Genomic DNA, 398 nt, shown 5'->3' on the forward strand with positions numbered 1-398 from the left:
GGCTGAGCTAATGCGGCTGCGGGAGTCCCGGCTGCCCTGAGCTGCCTTCCTCTTGGGCAACCGGCTCCGGGGGGATGGGAGCGAGGAGGAACATCCTCAAACGTGACGTAGCCAAAGAGAGTGGCAGTTTCCAGCAATTCCTGACTTCTCCTACAAGGAAGGAAGTGAGAAGCTGAAGTAGCAATGGTTTAATAAATTGGTACAAAGCGTACTGCAGGAAAAGTACTTGTGTGTCATTTGGTGTTATCAATAATTCAGATTTCTTCAGACTAGTGAACAAAGCATACTTAACATTCTACTTCACTTCCCAATTGTGCTTTTCACCTAATTTGTAAGTCACCAGTTGGCAGCGACTCTTCCTGGTGGCGTGGTAAGCTGCTACTAGATGTTTTTTTTTT

Source organism: Charadrius vociferus, unplaced genomic scaffold (assembly GCF_000708025.1).
Source record: "Charadrius vociferus isolate BGI_N301 unplaced genomic scaffold, ASM70802v2 scaffold636, whole genome shotgun sequence".
NCBI classification, from domain to species: Eukaryota; Metazoa; Chordata; class Aves; order Charadriiformes; family Charadriidae; genus Charadrius; species Charadrius vociferus.